At 32.6% G+C, this 21855-nt stretch overlaps 2 long non-coding RNA genes across 2 annotated transcripts; both read right to left on the reverse strand.

The window, feature by feature from the left end:
• Nucleotides 1-377: 377 nt before the first annotated feature.
• On the reverse strand, nucleotides 378-895 carry LOC114743081 (uncharacterized). Its single transcript, XR_003739964.1, has 2 exons — nucleotides 824-895; nucleotides 378-414 (listed from the first exon to the last, which is right to left on the reverse strand). It is a non-coding gene; the product is annotated as an uncharacterized LOC114743081 (long non-coding RNA).
• A 6033-nt stretch (nucleotides 896-6928) lies between these two features.
• Nucleotides 6929-7958, reverse strand: LOC114743080 (uncharacterized). Its single transcript, XR_003739963.1, has 2 exons — nucleotides 7824-7958; nucleotides 6929-7411 (listed from the first exon to the last, which is right to left on the reverse strand). It is a non-coding gene; the product is annotated as an uncharacterized LOC114743080 (long non-coding RNA).
• Nucleotides 7959-21855: the final 13897 nt, after the last annotated feature.

Consider the following 21855-nt stretch of genomic DNA (forward strand, 5'->3'; position numbering starts at 1 on the left):
ACAGCCGCCAAACATAACCATGAGAAATAACATATAAGTGTGTTTGGCTTCATGTTAAAAAGCACCAAAATCATGATTTTGTGGTTTCTAACGTAAAACCAAGCACCTTCGTCGTTGTGCTTTAACTGAAAGCACTATATTTATTTATGTTATATATCCATTACATATAAAGCACAGACAGGAACTGCTTGAGATGAGCATGATAAGGAGCAAGCAGGCATGTTATTATAGCTTTGCCTCAGCACTTGTAGTAACAAAAGCAAGCACGCTTGTGAGCACCATGATAAGGATATTTGCAACTTCCCTGATAGGCTCCCTCTTTTAAGCATTTAGCATGACAGTGAAAATCGTGGCTACAAACCCCATAATATGTTTTGCTTAGTTTCGGACAAACTTTCGCTTCTGCAACATTCTCTGCATAAAACACAAACACACACACTCTCGTAAGAGACCATGCACATCCATTAACCCATATGGAAACAATCCACGCATCACTGCGTGAAGATGTATGTGTAAATAACTCGAATTGGACTAGTAGGATGATGTGCACCAATCCACACACGCGCGCACGCACTTCTCAATACCTACGTGTGTCTGTGACTCTCTTGTAAAACAAAATTTCCCATAAAAAGTTATTTGGCGAGTTGGGTGAAAATCTATATGCTTTCATACGATCGAAGTGTTCAAAATTAGCATTTACGTAGAGGTGAACAGTATTATTCGGCTGCTAATAACTTAAGCTAACTGATGTGAAGATTCTTAACCTTCTTCAAATGTAGACAGAAAAAAGGTGGGTGTTTGGTGATGATTGGTATAAACTAACCGTTGGGAGAGAAAAGGACGAGGGCAATGCAGAGGAAGACAGTGAACTTGAAAAGAGAGGAAGCCATGTTTGGTGATAATAAGATTTATCAGTATCAGGTATAGATATACTCAATATAGAGGATTGCCTTCAAGCTTGAGTTGAAGGGGATGAAGACGATACATATGTATATATATAGAGAACGATGTTCTATAGGGTGACCTTCGACTTTTTATTCCTTTGGTTTCGACACATTTGACTGTTTCTTGTCCTTAATTGCTTTCGTTTACTTTGGCATCTTTTAATAACAAAAATAGCTGAAAGTCACCCTTATTAATTTTATTAACTCTCTCATATGTAATATACCATATTATATTTGAGTATTGCCGGCTTTTCCTGGGTATAACTTTGCTAGTATTTTTTTTATTTACAAGATTTGGACCATCGATTTTATTTAAGAGAAATTGAGCGCTTTTACTTAATCCAACCATTAAAATTATGCTTCTTTGACTGTGTGTTTGTGTCTGGGATTTTGTTTAATACTACCTCCAATCCTTAATATAAGACCCTGTTTGACTTTTATTTTAGTCCTAAATATCATATCCCAATCTACTTTATCTCTCATATTTATACTTTTTTTTCAAAGTAGCCCTTCTAACAATGATAGTTTTAATCAATACACTTGATTAGCAAGGATATTTTAAGAAAGCCAATACCTATTCAGGATAAATAACTAACTTAACTTACTTCCTTAATCTCCTCAAATTAGTCAACTGGCTCTTATAATTAGGACCGGAGGTAGTATATAAGATAATGTTAATTAGAAGTTTCCTTTTGACTGTGCCAAAAGATAACTCAAGTTAAGATAGTATTTGAATTAGCTTTTTAGAAACAATTTTATAAAGTCCGAGATAAATATATGAAAATAATTTCGACCTATGTGAAAATATTTTTTTAAGTGTCCCCTAACTAGCCGGCGGAGGTTTATGTATTGCCAGCCTCCAAACAAACATTTTTGCCCCTTTCACTTTGAGCAAAAATTTTGATGTATTGGGTCCTTTTGACTTTGGGCCTTTTTTAATAACGACAAAATGATATGTCAAAAAGACGAGTTCAAATATTACAAACAAATAACGTATACCAGCTAGCCATATTAAAAGAAAGAAAACTACTTTTAGGATTATATCAATATAAGAAGAAGAGAAATTATAAATAAGAGAAATTATTTCTTTTCAAACAATGGATGAGATATGGGAATACCGACCTGGAAAATGTAAGAAGTACTCCAATTCAATGTGACGTCATCCAATTTTTTCTCTCTTTATAATAGTACTTGAATATTATAACATATTTAATACTCATAATACCTCGAATATTATTACTCTCAATAAGGGGATGGTTATGCTTAGCCGAAAAAAAATTACACATTGGAAATATATTTGGTATATAAAATTTTTGTATTAATTATTAAAACTATACATCACTTTATTTTAAACTTTTGATGATCCAAACATTTTATGTATTTTTTTATAAATCGATATTTTCAGAGAATTTACATATTGGTTCTTTTTTTTTTTTTACCAGAAAAGCATACTTCAATTACCAATAAGAGACTGAAACAAATAGTTCAACAGAAAAATGCAAAAAGGAAAGAAGACCGCAACAAAAAGACAGTCAACAAATTAAATAAGCTGGAGAACTGACAAATTAGCCAATGCATTCTCTTTTAGCCTCAGAAGTATGCTACAGATTCCAAAATCAAACCGTTAGGTCCCAACTCCCTTTGAGGCTATAGGAGTGAGAGAAAGGAAAAGGAACTTCGATCAGTCACCAAATCAAAGATCTCAGCAAGCAAACCATGCAGCAACCAGGGGCAAAACCGAGAAGATTTACGCATTGGGTATATATTTCTAATATTATAACATTTTTATATTTAAATTTCTATATCATTATACATAATTTTATAATACCCAGCCAGTGACTTTTCTTTCATAGTATATACGAAATTGTTTCAATAGACAAGAGAGACTTGGCAAATTTGAATCGGTATAAAGGCTGTAATTGTCAATGACATCTCCATTCTCTTGAACATGTTTTTAAGCATATACTCCTCCGGTCTTTAATATAAGACCCATTTAACTAATTAGATTAGATTAAGGAAATTGGTAAGTTAGTTAATTATAAGAAAAATGACACATTTTTCCTAAAACACTATAATCATCTTTCTTAATACCCCCTCTCCCTCTTCTACTTGATTATGGTTGAGAGAGTATCTATAAGGGTATTTTAGAGAAAATTGATAGATATGAGAAATGGGTATTATATTTAGGACCAAAACCAACTTAAGAATTGGGTCCTATGTTAATGACCGGAGGAGTAAATTATTAAGGATGTTGTAAAATTGTTTTTGTTTGTTTTGGCATTAAGACTGTAGATATACTCCCATTGGCCTGGTCTTATCTGGATCCTTATCCATTTGCCCAACCACTGACTTATTAAATACCCAACAATAATTTTCTTTTTCTTGTTTTAACAGAGACTACCTCATTTCTTTATAACAAGTCAACAACGTAACGATCATTGTAGCTGTCGAATTTGGGATGGCTGTTTCTTAATTTCTTCAAAGCGTTTTTAAAAAAAAAAAATTCGTTCTTTTACAAATATGCAAATATGTTGGGTCAAAAAAGAATTTGTCATAAACCAATCCTGAGCTGTTTCTTTGCGTGCTAAGCAAACTTGCAAGGTCAGTATACGCTGATATTAAGATTTTATATACTACCTCCGGTCCTTAATATAAGACCCCATTTGACTTTTAGTTTGGTCCTAATTATAAGACCCCAATCCATTTTGTCTCTCGTATTTATGCATTGTTTTCCAAGATAGTCCTTCTAATAATGATAGTTCTAACCAACATACTTAATTAGCAAGGATATTTTAGGAATGACAACACTTATTTGTTACAAATAACTAACTTAACTTACTTCCTTAATCTCCTCAAATTAGTCAACTGGGTCTTATAATTAGGACCGGAGGTAGTATAAAATAAAGCGTGTAGAGTAGAATAATATTGATAATGATAATTGTAACTCAGGTTTTGCCAAAATTTCTTCAATATTTTCTTTGATTTCTCTTGTTTTCTTCCTAAAATCATCGACTTGAATAATATTTTTAGTTTTTAAGCCAAAAAAAGGTAATATTAATTAATATGATCCGTATTAACGCCGGTTATTCTTTAAATTCCGTACAAAGTAATATTATTAATTCTTTCATATATCCAGGTGAGTGTGTTAATAAACCGGTAACTTTCATGTGCAAATTTTCCACAGTCATTAATTTTCACCAGTTAGATGTGACATTATGAAATGAGTTGCATTATTTTTTATAAATTATATAGTGTAATTTTTTATAGTTGTTAGATATTAATTTATAATTTGATGTAATAAAAGCATTGGATTAAAATTTCGATTCATTTTTCAAAATTCAAAATCTTAATACCTTTTTCTACTATAAATTCATGACATGATAACCATGTATTTAGACCAATCAATATAACATTATTTTTTTGAAAAAAAAAAGAGTAGAAAGATTGAAATTACGTTGTGGATGATATTTTATTAACAACTGATGGAATATCCTTCATTATAGAACTTGAAACACATACCAAGTCATAAACAAAACGCATACAGGAGAAACACATTAACACCAGAAATTAGGTACATGAACTTTGACGCGTTCGTACGTATGTACGTACATAGTGCTTTAATTTAATGAACTGAAGCACCATCAACTATTAATCATCAACTATATTCTTGAAAATTTGTAATATCTAAATCGTTTGAAAATGAGTCGGGTATAAAATTATGAGATCTAAATATAATTAATGAGACTTAAATAACACGTTGATTGAGATTTGAATAGATTGATTAAAAGAAAAACATTATAAATAAATACAATTTCAAATGGAGGCTCAAATGAAAAAAATTAATAATTAATTTTGAATTTGAATAATATTTTAATTGGATATACCATCATCATCATGGAGATAGCGTCATAGCAGAGCTGTGGGCGCTACTGCTTGGGTTGAAAATGGCTTGGGAGCAAGGCATGTGCAGACTTGTGGTAGAATCCGATGCAACGGAAGTGGTTACGCTAGTCTCGTCTGAGATCGATCAACGTCACAGAGACTACAGTCTCGTTACAGAAATCAAGGGCGTGCTTTCTCACGACTGAGCGTGAGGATAGAGCACGTAGCCAGAACAGCAAATCACGCAGCTGACTTTTTGGCAAAACAAGCCCTGAACGTACCTCATGGTTTCCACTTCATTACGTCGCCCTCGCGAGACTTGCAGGAAGTCATGGCGAAGGATAGGCAATATATGTATTTGGACACTGGATAATTTTGTACCAGCATTGGGTAGTTCGACTTCTATCAAAAAAAAAGAAAAAAGAAGGGAAATTACTTCCCACAAAGAAATATAATTACTAAAATGTCTCATAATACAAATTAAAGTACTAAAATTACTTCCCACAATCTAGTTGGTGGCCAAACAGATCGATCAGTCACCAAACTGAACCACATGTATTTTTGGGTCAGTTATTTCGGTGTTCTATTTTGATTTGGTTTTACTTTTTTTAAATTTTGGTGTTCGATTATTGAAAAAAAAACCAGTTTTAAACCAAAATATGAGTATACATAATAGTATATATGTATACGTAATAAGAATCTAAGCAAGCTAAAAGCTAATAGGCCAAGTATATTTCTAAACCCTAAGATAAGACAACATATCATTTTTCATTTTCTCCTACCACAGCCTCCTCCTCCCACCTGATGGGAGGCCCACCGCACAATTTCAGAAACGCCATTTTTTTCTTGCCAATCTATCTCAAAGAGCATCATCGGCCTCAACTTGCTCTAACGCTCTCTGCTTCACATTCTCTTACTGATATTCTTTCCTGTCACGGTGTTGACCTCCCCTCTCTCTACCCCCACATCAACGCTTTTGTTCTCTTCTCCTATGTGATGTCTATGCTTATTGCTTCATCTAAGCTTTTTCTTCTTTTCCTCACTGTTCAACATCAAACACAAGCACACACACTTGCTAAGTCGCCATTCATCTTTTATCTCTGTCTCGTTTGCCAAGTCACCGTTTATGTTCAACATCAAACAAATACGTTTGAGACTTCATGGTAGGTCTAAACAGGAGAAAAACCAATATGCCTATTAAACTAACCGAAGCCGAACTGATGTCGGTTCTATTCTGTTATTGAGAGAAGATCGGTTCAGTTTGGTGTTTAAAAATATTTCAACTCGGTCATCGATTATTTCGGTTTCTAGATCAGACTGAACCGAATAACCGATTGCACAAGGAGTGTTGAGAGAGTACTTGTAGATACTAGCAAAGCATGTATACTTTTAAACATCAATACATATTCGAAACCGTTGAGATATATTCCATGTAAAAGAAAGTAGAATTGAATAATACTAATAATTATGGCCAAAAGATTAATATTGATAATTGTAATTCATGTTTTGCCTCTTTTTTTTTGGGGCCTTTTATTTGGTTCTTGGGGTTGAATTTGCCCAGAATCCTGGTACCCTTTTGGCAGATAAAAAAATTCTTGTTGCCTGCTTTAGTTGAGCTATATTTTGGGGGTGTTTGGTTTCTCCTAAAGTGCTTTTTACATAAGCCTGAGATAAAACTCCTCTCATGTACCTATTTGTATACTGTAAAATTATTTTTAAAATCATAATTTGGTTTCTACCCAAACTTCCCTTTAGATTTGTGCCTTTTTTGCATATTTGTCTTCTAGTTATTTTCTGTGACTGTTTCTTCTTCTTTGGATAATTCTATACCATATTACTTAGATCCATCGTGAGGTCTCAGAAAGAGACGGACACTTGATTCATATATGAATATGAGTTGTATTGTTTGGTATTGTCTGTATTCTAGTGGGATGACGTGTTTGGTAGATAACTAAATACAAGACATATGAAATACAATGACCCTGCTCGCAATAGCAAACAGCCGCGTAGTGTTTTTTTTTTTTTTCTCCCAAAACAACTGAACCCTTCATTATATATAACTGTAAACATATGCCATTCGTATATATCCAGACAAAAGACACAAAGCAAATCATGAGAAAGAACATAAAAGTAATCGACAACACACCACACAAAGACATAAGCAGCCTAACAGCCGCCAAACATAACCATGAGAAATAACATATAAGTGTGTTTGGCTTCATGTTAAAAAGCACCAAAATCATGATTTTTGTGGTTTCTAACGTAAAACCAAGCACCTTCGTCGTTGTGCTTTAACTGAAAGCACTATATTTATTTATGTTATATATCCATTACATATAAAGCACAGACAGGAACTGCTTGAGATGAGCATGATAAGGAAGCAAGCAGGCATGTTATTATAGCTTTGCCTCAGCACTTGTAGTAACAAAAGCAAGCACGCTTGTGAGCACCATGATAAGGATATTTGCAACTTCCCTGATAGGCTCCCTCTTTTAAGCATTTAGCATGACAGTGAAAATCGTGGCTACAAACCCCATAATATGTTTTGCTTAGTTTCGGACAAACTTTCGCTTCTGCAACATTCTCTGCATAAAACACAAACACACACACTCTCGTAAGAGACCATGCACATCCATTAACCCATATGGAAACAATCCACGCATCACTGCGTGAAGATGTATGTGTAAATAACTCGAATTGCACTAGTAGGATGATGTGCACCAATACGCACACACGCACGCACGCACTTCTCAATACATACGTGTGTCTGTGACTCTCTTGTAAAACAAAATTTCCCATGAAAAGTGATTTGGCGAGTTGGGTGAAAATATATATGCTTTCATACGATCGAAGTGTTCAAAATTAGCATTTAATTAGAGGTGAACAGTATTATTCGGCTGCTAATAACTTAAGCTAACTGATGTGAAGATTCTTAACCTTCTTCAAATGTGAGACAGAAAAAAGGTGGGTGTTTGGTGATGATTGGTATAAACTAACCGTTGGGAGAGAAAAGGACGAGGGCAATGCAGAGGAAGACAGTGAACTTGAAAAGAGAGGCAGCCATGTTTGGTAATAATAAGATTTATCAGTATCAGGTATAGATATACTCAATATAGAGGCTTGCCTTCAAGTTTGAGTTGAAGGGGACGAGGGCGCTACAAATGTATATATATAGAGAACGATGTTCTATAGGGTGACCTTCGACTTTTTATTCCTTTGGTTTCGACACATTTGACTGTTTCTTGTCCTTAATTGCTTTCGTTTACTTTGGCATCTTCTAATAACAAAAATAGCTGAAAGTCGCCCTTATTAATTTTAGTAACTATCTTATATGTAATATACCATATTATATTTGAGTATTGCCGGCTTTTGCTCGGTGTAACTTTGCTAGTATTTTTTTTTATTTACAAGATTTGGACCATCGATTTTATTTAAGAGAAATTGAGCGCTTTTACTTAATCTAACCATTAAAACTATGCTTCTTTGACTGTGTGTTTGTGTCTGTGATTTTGTTTAATATACAAGATAATGTTAAATAGAAGTGTCCTTTTGACTGTGCCAAAGGATAACTCAAGTTAAGATAGTATTTGAATTAGCTTTTTAGAAACAATTTTATAAAGTCCGAGATGAGCACATGAAAAGAATTTCGAATTATGTGAAAATATTTTTTAAATGTCCCCTAACTAGCGGGCGGAGGTTTATGTATTACCACCCTCCAAAAAACAGTTTTTCCCCTTTCACTTTGGGCAAAAATTGTGGATGTATTGAAATGTACTTTTGACTCCGGGCCTTCTTTTTTTTTTTTTGAATCACGACAAAATGATATATCAAAAAGACGAGTTCAAGTATTACAAACAAATAACCTATATTAAAAGAAAGAAAACTATTTTAGGGATTACATCAATATGAGAAGAAGAGAAATTATAAATAAGAGAAAGAATTTCTTACCAAATGACGGATGAGATATGGGAATACCAACGTGCAAAATATAAGAAGTACTCCAATTCAATGTGACGACATCCAATTTTTTTTCTTATAATAGTACTTGAATATTATAACACATTTTAATACCTGTAGTATTTTGAACATGATTGTTTTTAATAAAAGGATACTTATACTTAGCCGAAAAAAATTACACATTGAAAATATGTTTGATATATAAAATTTTGTATTAATTATTAAACAATATATATCGTTTTATTTTAAATTATTGAAAATCCAGACATTTTATGTTTGTTTTTATAAATTGATATTTTCAGTAAGTTTAGGATTGGTTTTTTTTTTTACCCGAAAAACATACTTCAATTACTAATAAGAGACTGAAACAAATAGTTCAACAGAAAATTGCAAAAAGGAAAAAAGACAGCAACAAAAAGGCAGTCAACAAACAAGCAAACCATGCACTAGCCAGGGGCAAAACCGAGAAGATTTACGCACTGGTTATATATCTCTAGTATTATAACGTTTTTATATTTAAATTTCTATATCATTATACATAATTTTATAATACCCAGTGACTTTTCTTTCATACTATACACGAAATTGTTTCAATAAACAAGAGAGACTTGGCAAATTTGAATCGGTATAAAGGCTGTAATTGTCAGTGACATCTCCATTCTAATACATTCTCTTGAACATGTTTTTAAGCATATAAATTATTAAGGATGTTGTAAAAAAGAAATTTGTTTGTTTTGGCATTAAGACTGCGTAGGTATACTCCCATTGGCCTGGTCTCATCTGGATCCTTATCCATTTGCCCAGCCATTGACTTATTAAATACCCAACAATAATTTTCTTTTTCTTGTTTTAACAGAGACTATCTAATTTCTTTATAACAAGTCAACAGCGTAACGATCATTGTAGCTTTCGAATTTGAGATGGTTGCTTCTTAATTTCTTCAAAACGTTTTTTTCTTTAATTTTCGTTCTTTTACAAATATGCAAATATGTTGCGTCAAAAAAAGAATTTGTCATAAACCAATCCTGAGTTGTTTCTTTCCATGCTAAGCATAGTTTCAAGGTCAGTATATGCTGATATTAAGATTTTATATATAAAATAAAGCGTGTAGAGTAGAATAATATTGACAATGATAATTGTAACTCAGGTTTTGCGAAAATTTCTTCAATATTTTCTTCCTAAAATCATCGACTTGAATAATATTTTTGGTTTTTAAGCCAAAAAAAAATTAATTAATATGGTCCACATTAACGCCGGTTGTTCTTTAAATTCCGTACAAAATAATATTATTAATACTTTCATATGTCCGTGTGAGTGTGTTAATAAACCGGTAACTTTTATGTGCAAATTTTCCACAGTCATTAATTTTCACCAGTTAGATGTGACATTATGCAATGAGTTGCATCATTTTTATAACTCATATATAGTGTAATTTTTTTTTTATAGATTTTAGATATTAATTTATAACTTGATGTAATAAAAGCATTTGAGAGGTATTATACTTTCGATTCATTTTTCAACATTCAAAATCTTAATATATTCACGACATGATAACCATATATTTAGACCAATCAATATAACATTACTTTAAAAAAAAAAAGAGTATAAAAACCGAAATTACATCGTGGATGATATTTTTTTATTTGAGTAAAGGTTTTTCCTTTTGAACCTTAGAACACAAAAGGTTTTTGCCTCTCCCAACAAGAGTGTACTTCCCAAAATTTGAATTTGTATCATTTTCCTTCCAAGGATAAGGTTGCTTTATGGAAGTAAGATCGCTTATCACCTCAACTAACAGCTTGTTGGTATCATGGATGATATTTTATTAACCAATGGAATATCCTTCATTATAGAACTTGAAACAAATGCCAAGTCATACTACGAGACAATAAACAAAACGCACACAGGAGAAATACATTCACACCAGACATTAGTACATGAACTTTGACGCGTTCGTACCCACGTACATAGTGCTTTACTGAATCGAAGCACCGTTTATTCATACTAAAATGTCTCATAATACTAACCAGCAAATGACAAGTTTTAGCATAGAAAATGACAATAAGTTCCAAACTGCCCACTTGCTATTAGAGCTTTTTAAGTAATCATATTTCAGAACTGATAGTGATTGCTTGAGATGATGGAGGAGGATATACATAAGGAAGCCACGGGCGAAATATAGCTTTTTTCTTAATAACAGTTGTCGTAGCAAAAGCAAGCACGTCCCAAACCACGAACACGACAACTTCCTGAAACAGCACCTTCGCTCAAGCATTTAGCACCACACGTAAAATCGCTATTACAAAACCCATGACCAAATGTTCTGCTCAGTCTCCCACAAAGTCTTGCTTCTGCAATAATATTCTCTGCATATATAACAGTCCATCCATATATCCATTAGCACCATGCACATATATTTAATTTGATATCATATCACGTATATAAAGGTGTTCATATTATAGCTTGCAAATATAGATTTATATATATAGTAGTAATATGTAGAGGTTGGCAATATTATTTGCCTAATAATGATCAAAACGTGCACGTACAATGATGATCCTTTAAACATTGTTAACTTTCTTTAACTGTCAAAAAAATATTAAAAATATCAAATTAAAAGAGGACATGCTAAAATTTTGAAAAGAAGAAATGGCAAAAGCTCAAGTAGATGATTGGTGATGGGTAAAACTAACCAGTGGGAGAAGAAACCAAGAGGGAAATGCAGAGGAAGGCAATGAAGGAAGACAACTTGAGAAGAGAAGCAGACATTTGTCTCGTATAATTAAGATTAGTGTCAGACAAAGGAGGCTTGTTTCGAGGTTCTGAGTTAACTTTGAAGGCAATGAAGGACTATGCTTCTATATATACAACAATATTCATGGAAATCTCCGCCTTTTTCATAATATGTGGTCCGTTTCTTTTTTCATTGTTTAAGGGTGCAAGCGTCACGCTCTCGCTCTATTGAATGTGTCCATATTGTCTTTGAAGATATTTTCGAGAGATGGTGTTGTATTGCTCGGCAGCACCTTTGTAAGTGTCCATACATATTCTCCATATCTTCGTATTGTAATTGATCATAGTGAGGCTCTCTGAATATTTTAATATTGCTTCTTTTGTCTTTCTTTCTACTTATTATGCACATGTTGCAATCTTACATTACTTAAGCGGCTGTGCGAATACTATGTTTTGTGGATGCTTTATTTATTTATTCTTAAAGTTGGCACTATATATATAATCTGATTCTTATATGGTCTAGTTTGATTTCCTTCAATTCCCTGCTGTGATCAAATGATAATTGAGTTATGGCTTTCTAGTGGAGAAAAGATCAAAGGATTTGTCTTACAATCAAAGCTTAACAGTGCATGAAGGTGCTATTTTGAGAGAAGTTTCTCATTTAAGAAGCTGAAAAAAAAAAGAAGCTTAAAAAAAAAAAAAAAGAAAGAGAGAAAGAAATCGTTACTGTCTACCACACAATAGCAAAGCAGACGCGTAGTGTTTTTTTTTTTTTTAACACACCGAATCCTTCATTATACTACTATAACAGTAGACATATACCACGCATATCCATACAAAAGAAACAAAGCAAACCATGAGACAGAACATAAAAGTCATCGAAACACACCGCACAAACACATAAGCAGCCTAACGGCCAAACATAAGCTTGGATACATGGGTGTGTTCGGTTTCTTTTTTAAAAACCATCAAGATCACGATTTTTGTGATTTTAACGTAAAACCAAACATGTTTGTAGTGCTTTAACTGAAAGCACTATTTATGTTATATATTCATAAATAGCACAAGCAGGAACTGCTTGAGAAGATCATGATGATGAGGAAGCAAGACGTACGTAATGGCTTACCTCAACACTTGTAGTAGCAAAAGCAAGCACTTTTATGATAATGAAATCGGCAACTTCCCTGAACAGCTCCCTCTCTTAAGCATTTAACATCACAGGCACAATCCTAGCTACAAGCCCCATAATATGTCTTGCTAAGTTTTGCACAGAGTTTTGCTTCAGCCACATTCTTTGCAACATAACACAGACCATGCACTTCCATTAACCTATAACGGACACAATCTTTGAAGATACATAAATGAGTACATTGAACCAGTAGGATGTACAGCAATATATATAACAGTCTTTATGGAATATTCTCAATATATACCTGTGTCTGTGTGTGACTTTCTAGTAAAACAAAATCTACCGTACAAAATGATAAGGTAAGTTATGTGAAAATATAATACGAACTCCGGTCCTTAATATAATAGCTAGCTTGTGGTAGAGAAGTATTCAAAATTAGCATTTATGAAGAGGTGAATAGTAGTATTTGGCTAATACTAATTTAAGCTATGTATAACTGATGTAGAGATCGTTAACGTTCTTTTACTGTAAAAATTTTGTAGTAATGAAGACACCAAAGAAAAAAAGGTGGGTGTTTGGGGATGATGGGTATAAACTAACCGCTGGGAGAGAAGAAAAGGACGAGGGCAATGCAGAGGAAGACTGTGTACTTGAAAAGAGAGGCAGCCATGTTTGGTAATAATAAGATTTATCAGTATCAGGTATATATATACTGAATAAAGAGGCTTGCTTTCAAGTTTGAGTTGAAGAGGATGAAGACGATACATATGTGTGTCTATAGAGAACGGTGTTCACGGTTACCTTTGACTGTTTCTTGTCCTTGATTTCGTTTACTTTGGCACATCTTATATTAACAAAATAGTTGAAAGTTACAGTTTTTTAATTTTGGTAATTATCTTGCATTTCATACTAGCTGCCATATTTATTTGAGTATTATTGTTGGCTTTAAGTGGGAGTAGCTATAGTAATATAATTTTTATTTATAAATCAGTTTTATTTAAGAAAAATTGAGTCATTTTCACTTAAGCCAAACATTTAAATTACTCTTTTTGACTGTGTGTTTGTGCATGATTTTGTTTAGTAGTTAGATAAGATGATGTTAATTAATTAGAAGTGTCCTTTTGACCGTGCCAAAGGAGTTCAGGTGTGGCTGACAGATTTCATGTATCGCCACCCGCCAAACAAATTTATTTATTTTCACTTTGGGCAAACATTTTGGTGCAGTGAAATGTCCTTTGGTCTTTGGACCTCCCAAATTTTTTTATGAATCTCAATAATGTGACGACATCCAATCCCCCCCCCCCATACTTGAATATTAACACATATAAAATGTATTATATATAATTTCGTATTAATTATTAAATATATATACTTTATTTTAAATTATTGAAAATTCAAACATTTTATGCATTTTTAATGAATTCATTGTTTTGGTTATGGTTTTAGTTTTGTAGGTTTTTTATTTTTACAGATTTATATTGTTTACATAATTTTATATCCTGTGACTTTTGTTTCACAGTATAAAAGTGTTTTAAAAAAATCATTAATAGTAAAAAGCAAATATAAAAATAACTGCAGAAACCAAATAAAAGGGGGGAAATTGGGGATAAATTCCTTGTTAAAAAATTAATTAGCGAATAGTCCCTAAAATTTTTGTACAACATAACTTTTTTTAAAATTTGTGTGCAATCCTTTTTTTTTTTGTGACATTTTCTTATGTATTATATATGTGCAATATATTTTGTTATATGTAAATTAGTTCCTTATACATGTGCAAGTAATGGTTTGTACAAATATTTTTTTTTAATCTATTGTTGTGCATCCATCCCATCATTTGCCAATTAATTTTTGACGATTTTGTAAACCTGTTTTTGCTTGATTCGAAACAAACTTTTCCGTTGGCCTGGTCTTATCATTATCCATTTGCTCAGCTATTAAATGAAATGCCCTACAACTAATTTAATTTCTTTTGTTTTATTTCTGGGACAGAGATTTCTTTCCAACAAGTCAACAATGATCACTGTTGCTTTCGAATTTGGGGGAATTGTTTTTTAATTTCTTCAGAGCGGTATTGTATTTTCGTTCTTTTATGTTCTTCTCTTATATAAGTTATATTAATTGATCGCTGGCTAATAAAGTGATGTGAATATGGGAATATGTAGAAATTCAAAAGCTTAATAAATTCATGATACAATAACCATATATATTGAGAACATTCAATATAATATTATTTTAAAAAAAGGTAGAATGATTGAAATTACATGGTGGATTAACAACTGAATCCCTCGATTATAGAACACGAAACACATATATACCATGTCCATCCAGAAGACAATAAACTGAAGAAACAAAAAACAGGAGAAAAATAACTTGAATTAAAAAAGCAAAGACACACCAGACAAAGACATGAACTTTGACAAGTACGAAGAAGTAGTGCTTTAATGAAGCGAAGCACTATTATTTATTCGTACGAATAAAGCATGAAAATTAATTAGGAACCGGTTGAGATACCATCTCTTAATTATCAACATTTGCGGTAGCAAAAGCAAGCACGTCCAATACCATGAGCATGACAACTTCCTGAAACAGCACCTTCTCTTAAGCATTTAGCATCACAGGGACAATTACGACCACAAAACCCAGAAAATGTTCTGCTCAGTCTTCCACACAGCTTTGCTTCTGCAACATTCTCTGCATATATATAACAGCCCATCCACATCCATCAGGCACAATGCACGTATTTATATTTGTTACAATATCAGGTATATATATAAAGATTTTCAGATTATCAGTCTTGCAAGTGTGATGACTATGCAGAGGTTTACTGTATTATTTGCCTAATGATGACCAAAACACGTACAAGGCTGATCTTGTAAACATTAATGGTTAACCTGCTTCTTTAACTGTGAAAAAGTATTAAAAATATCAAAAGAGGAAATGGTATTTGGTGGGTAAATGAGCTAACCGTTGGGAGAGAAAAGGACGAGGGCAATGAAGAGGAAGACTGTGAACTTGAAAAGTGAGGCAGCCATGTTTGATGATACAAGATTTATGAGCAGTATGAGAGATAATACGAGATTTGAGTGGAAGGGGATGAAGGACTACTATACATATATATAGTAGAAGGGAACGGTGTTCACGGTGACCTTCTATCGCCTTATTCATTTGTTATTGGGATTCAACACATGGCCTGCTTTATCTTGTCCTTCTTTTTGGGTCTCAGAAGTCCTTCCTTCCTTCTGGAGCACCACATGATGCTCATTAATGAGCGTCCTCAATCCAGAGGATGCATGTAGACATGTGGAAGTTTTTTGGGCGTTGGATTAAGTCCACGTAACAAAACAAATTTGAAAATTAAATTAATCAAATGTGCACATGAGCTTTTTTTTTTAAATAAAGAGAACTCTTAATTTACTAATCTTCAATTATAACCTCTCAATTAATAGAACCTCCAAAATAAGTACATGTATTCTCTTATTAGGAGCACTCATAATCGAGGTACTGTTGGGTACAGAATGTAACCATCTCTCTTAACGGAAATTCGAACATTAATTTATCATATTGTGAGAGACTAATTCCTTCAACTAAAATTAATCCCTATTAGTTATAACAACCATGTTGAGATATACAATGAGAAGACCCCATCTATTTGTTAATCAATTTTCATTTGGTATTTATAATTTTTTGTTACAAATAATTGTGCAGGGAGACGTAGAAACAAATTAAAGAAATATTTTTTAAATCATTCTTGTATACTGTTTATAAAGTATAGGCCTCTAGGGCATATATAGTATTTACCGATATCATTTTGCAGGGGAGGGAAAACTTAAAAGGAAGCGGAGTTGATTAATTATTTCCCAATCTGCTGTATGTGCAACATCGGTTCAATCAACACGCCAAAGCTTTTAATGATTATAAGGATGAAACGCTCTCTAATGATGATAAGCATGGATCCCAAATATGTACATTAGTATCGTTTACTTTTGGCTTGTTTTAATAACAAAATTCGTTGAAAGTCTTATAATGATATAAAAAAAACCTTTGAATGAGTTTTAAAATTTTTAATACTCACTGACTGGGCAGGCAAGTTAGGTCTGATGATTTCTTTTTTTTTTTTTAGGGCAAAATTCAATATTGAAAGCTTTCTTTAGTGTAATACTGGGGAAATTAAACCAATAAGAAATAGGTCTGGAAAAAAGGGTTATCTCTCATAATGTGGCCAATCAATGTTTTTAAATCTTCATTAAGAGAAGTGCCTACATTTAATGCCTTATAATATTTCGAATATAATTTTCTGTAGTGGGAAGATATGTGTGTCTAGAAAAAAAATCATGGGGAGATTAGGACAAATCCCACAATATATTTATTCTAATTAATGTCAAACATGGAAAGCCTCATGTTCATAATATAATAAGAATAATAGGGGAGATCACGATCACTACAAATCCCAGAAAATGTTCTGCTAAGCATCCTCTGCATAATATATAATCTTGAAAGTGTCATTGCTTTTGTTTGCTTTGGCATATTCATAGAGCTTTCATTAATAACTGTATCAAAAAAAATTCGCTGAAATTAGTGTCACTCCGTTAAATGTGTTCCTTTCAACAACAAAAAGTTTCTGAGCAAAGGGTTAATAGTTAATTTATTCTGAAAATTTTGATCCCTAAATTTGTTGAATAAAAATATATGTCGTTATAATTACAAATTTATCTTATTTGATCTAATAAAAACATCTTGGAGAATCATAATTTATTCGTTCTATGTATAATTAAGGCAAACTTCAAAACTAAAAAATCCTAATATACTCTTTCGGTCTTTAATATAGAACCTAATTATTGAGTTAATGTTGGTCATATTTATCAGTTTTTCCTAAATTACCCTTATAGATACTCCATCAACCATAATCAAGTAGAAGAGGGAGGGAGAATATTAAGGAAGACAATTATGGTGTTTTAGGAAAAACATGTCATATTTCTTATAATTAACTAACTTACCTAACTTTCTTAATCTAATCAAATTAGTTAAATAGGTCTTATATTAAGGATTGGAGGAGTGTAATGAAGTTCATGATACATGTGTAGACATCTAATCCATCGATATCAATATTATTTGGGAAAAAAAAAAAAACGGAGGTTGAGATCAGATTAGCTGCATAGCGGCCTCCTGCTCTTCAGCTGAGTTATGATAATAAGATTTTATTGTTGCATGGAAACATGGTTCTTATTCAGTGCTCATCTCTATAATACAAATCTAGATTATTCAAAATCTGATATAGATTGTTCATATTTAAAATTTTTAACATGTAATTTTTTCAGTGATAAATTTATTTTTTTTAAAAGTGTTACTTATAAGATTATCTTTATTTTAAATTCTGCATTTAATTAAAAAATTGATAAAAATATATTAAAAAAATTAAATTCAATCAATACCATCCAAAATCGATCTAAATGGTCTAAATTGTGTTGAGCGCTCTATGCTCATCATTGAGATGAGCATGGAATGTGGTCCCAATATCAAGATGTGAGAGATAAATACGACAAGTTCTTATTATATACTACCTCCGGTTCTAAATATAAGAGCAAGTTGACTAATTTAAGTAGATTAAGAAAAAAAATTAAGTCAGTTATTTATTATAAATAAGTATTGTATTTCCCAAAATATCCTTGCTAATTAAGTGTATTGGCTAGAATTACCATTACTAGAAGGACTATCTTGAGAAAAATAAATAAATATGAGAGACAAAATGAATTGTGGTTTTATATTTATGACCAAAATAAAAATCAAAGAAAGTTCTTATATTAAGGACCAGAGGTAGTATATACATACGCACATATGAACTTGCAGGATAAAGAAGAAATAAACAAAGAGGAAATTACAGAGCGGGGTGCATGATGCTTTAAACAGAAGCACTACTTATTAAAAATCAGAAACTGGAGGCATGAGATGAGAAGTTGAAGTGGGCAAAAACAGGCACGTGGTAAGGTTTGAGGCACATTGAAAATTAACAGTTGAAGAAGCAAAAGCAAGCTAATCCGTCATGGTAACGGTGACAACTTCCCTGAGTAGCACCTTCTCTTAAACATTAAGCATTACATTCAGCACCGTCCAAACAAATCCCAGTGCATGATGTTACGGCGATCACACAGTGCTGCCTCAACATTACCTGCATATATTTAACTTGTATTTACTTTCGTCGATCCTAAATATGAGTTTTTTTTTTTGTGTTAAATGCAACACATGAATTTCCTTTGTTTCCCTCATTTATTATCTTTTCCCCGAATTACGCCTTTTAATAATTGAACACATTATGTAATTAATATTGTCTGTAATCAATACGGTGGTTTTCAGTATAGATAATTAAAAAGAGTAAACGTATTTCAGTAAAATTATATTTACAAATCACTTCCAACATATTTTAATAACTCTGTCTTATATCACCAAAAAAAAGCTGTCTTGAAATTGCTAAGCAGGTACTAAAAATATGAAAAGAGGAAATGGTAAAAACTTGTGGGTATGGTGATGGGTAAACTGACCGTTGGGAGAAAAAAACAAGAGGGCAATGGAGAGGGCTACAAATAGCTTCAAAAAGGAGGCAGCCATGTTTGGTTTTACTGATTAGTATTAGTCTGATGAACTGGGGGCTTGTTTGCAAGTTTGAGTTGAAGCAACATATATATGTATATATATACATATAGGATGGTGTTCCTGGTGAATGCCGCCATTTCATTAATTTCTTGGTATTGAAACATATGAATGATTTGTTTCTTGTCCTTCATTGGTTTCTCTTTTTCTTAGCATCTTGGATGTGTCGCTTAAGTGTCCTATATAGCCTGATCTTTCTCCTTGCTTTCTTGTCCATGCCTATGTATATATACAAGCACACATCTACACAAATGGCTTTTATAAACCGCTTAAAAAGTTGCGTATCTACAGTCGACAAAATTACACCTTTCAAGGAAACAGTTTGCTGCCGCCCAGCATTATAGCTAACAAGACTAAAATTTGGGTTCATGCGGCAATACATCGCAAAGTTGAGCACCTGAAGCTATTTTTCCCATGTTACACCTTTCAAGGAATCAGTTTATTGCCGCCTGGCATTTTCGTGGGCAGTGTGTGTGTGTGTGTGTGTTCAGGAATTAAGGTTGTCTTGGGTGACGGTGGACACTCTTTTTTTTTTTTTTTTGTAAATGGTGGACACTGTTTTTTATGTTAATTTGCATGTCTTCGACATTTGGCCTCATCAGCAGCTTTTCCAGCCCTTATGATGACCTTGAAAACTTTCTCTGGTGTTAAATTCTTAGATTATGTCAGGTAAAAATGAAGCTTTTTTTACTTCTTTTCTGAGATGTCATAAATGAAGCTTTATTATACTGCTTTTGATCTTCCTCTTGTAGAATGAATGCCTCCCATTAGGTTCCTCATCATTCTTTTGCAGGAAATTTGGGACAGAGAACAATTGCAGATGGGGATTTCTTTCAGAGCCGGAAAGCAAACGCAACTATCTGCCTCTGCCATCATTGTAGCAACCATTGTGTAGAAAAGACAGTTCAGACGGAAGAAAAAGCTTGATAGGTGCTTAATTCGCAATGAATAAATTCGGGTTAGCATCTAAATTGGTAGACCAAATTAACTAGAGATATATTTCTTCTTCTTCGCCCACACCCCCCCCCCCGGCAATAATAAGGCACTAACCAACGTATTGAATCTTGCAAAATAAACACTGCAAATAATAAGGCAAAACTGCAAATAAACACAACTTTGATGAAAGCAGAAAACGGTTCTTAATACACGTTTCTCTGAGGGTTGTGACATTGGTGAGAACTTTAGGAAAGTAACATGATAATTTGTCCGTTCCCCATAAGAGAGCTGCGCATATTTATTGACAAAAGCTGATAAGCCGAAGATTTCATTCAAGTCAATATGGAACCCCAACTTGATCAAATGTAAAAACAAAACAACGGTTTCTAAGCATGCAAGAGTAGTCAAATGTTAAACAAGTGGAACATTTTTAATCTCTTTGTCAAGGTTAAGTTGCATAATCAACTCAACGTTCAGCTCCAAATATTCGGGAAATTAATTTCACAACTTTCAAAATTTACCATATGGCACAAATGGTGGATAGTCGTTATAGCAGAAATAAGTGAAGAACCGATTTTTTCAAACAAAAGAAAACAAATCTAACCGAATTAATCAGAAGATAACTTCGAAAAAGAAAATCTGAGCAAATCATTCCCATCGGAGAAGCTGAGAAGGAATTTTGAGATCCATATCCTCCATGCCTGCATCAGTCGAACGAACACAAGGAGAACGAATTTTCAATCCCGAAATGCATAATAGAACCCATAGAGGAGACGATGATTGAAATCCTAAACAAAATCTCACCGCTTACTAACTATTGTGAGAGGCCACCGACGGGGAGAAGACGCGAGGAGGCCCGAAATAAAAAGGGAGAATTATAATGAAGTATTAAGGAAAAAAATAATTGCAAAATTCTTAAAATTTGTTATTTCCTACTATAAAATTTATTATTACAAACTGCTTAGATTATTATTGAGACTTTTTAATAATTACTTTTTTTCTTATAACCTCATTATAATTCTCCCAAACAAAAGCTTGCGGACGTTGATGGAAGCTCCTAATTTTCTTTTTTTCTTGAGAAAATTACAATTAGGTCCCCAAAAAAAAGCTAAAGTATATTTTTGATTCTTTAACTTTACATAAGATTTTATTTAGGTTCCTTAACTTTAAAAAGTAAACTTTTAGTCTTCTAACCTTAAAACTGTAAACAAAAATGATGATATTGAGCTTTTAAATGCCAATAAAATATTACTAAATATTAACATATTAAATTTAATATTTAAAACAACCATTCTTGTTATAAAAAATCATCATTGAAGACTAACAATTTTAGAGTTAAAACTAAAAGTATACTTTTTAAAGTTAAGGAACCAAACTGAAACCTTACATAAAATTAAAGGACTAAATGTATACTTTAGTCAAAAAATAATTATAAAATAAGTTTCAGAAGTTGTTGTTTCTTATATAGAAAGTTGTCAATACAGGATACTTGGGTTGTTATTAAGATTTTCGAGTAATTATTTTTTTCGAGACCTTATTATAGTTCTCCCTTTTTTCCTTTTTTAAATTCGATGGGGAAGGTAGATCTGATGATGCTAAGGACAGGGCTTTGGACCGGCTTTTTTATATACA

This window comes from Neltuma alba, unplaced genomic scaffold (genome assembly GCF_004799145.2).
Source record: "Neltuma alba isolate B1F8T4 unplaced genomic scaffold, ASM479914v2 tig00003932_pilon, whole genome shotgun sequence".
Taxonomy (NCBI): domain Eukaryota; kingdom Viridiplantae; phylum Streptophyta; class Magnoliopsida; order Fabales; family Fabaceae; genus Neltuma; species Neltuma alba.